This window comes from Buceros rhinoceros, unplaced genomic scaffold (genome assembly GCF_000710305.1).
Source record: "Buceros rhinoceros silvestris isolate BGI_N320 unplaced genomic scaffold, ASM71030v1 scaffold34114, whole genome shotgun sequence".
NCBI classification, from domain to species: Eukaryota; Metazoa; Chordata; class Aves; order Bucerotiformes; family Bucerotidae; genus Buceros; species Buceros rhinoceros.
This window is the reverse complement of record NW_010409417.1, coordinates 2,491-2,723: the sequence shown is the minus strand read 5'-3', so window position 1 is coordinate 2,723 and position 233 is coordinate 2,491.

Sequence of the window (233 nt, the reverse complement as noted above, 5' to 3'; positions counted from 1 at the left end):
TGTTCTACATTACTCCCCATCCTCTCGCTTTCTTTGTCCACCACCCGCTTGAGCTAATTTTCCTTTTTTTAAATCGTTTTCCTGGTTTCTCCCACAGACACACTCCCACTGTCCGAGAGCCCCCGACCCCGCTCCGCGCGGTCCGTCCCCGAAGAGGATTTAGGGGTTATTTGCTGGGGTTTTTTCTCCACCGCAGGGCTGTGCTAGAACCGCCGCGCCTTTGGGATGGCGGG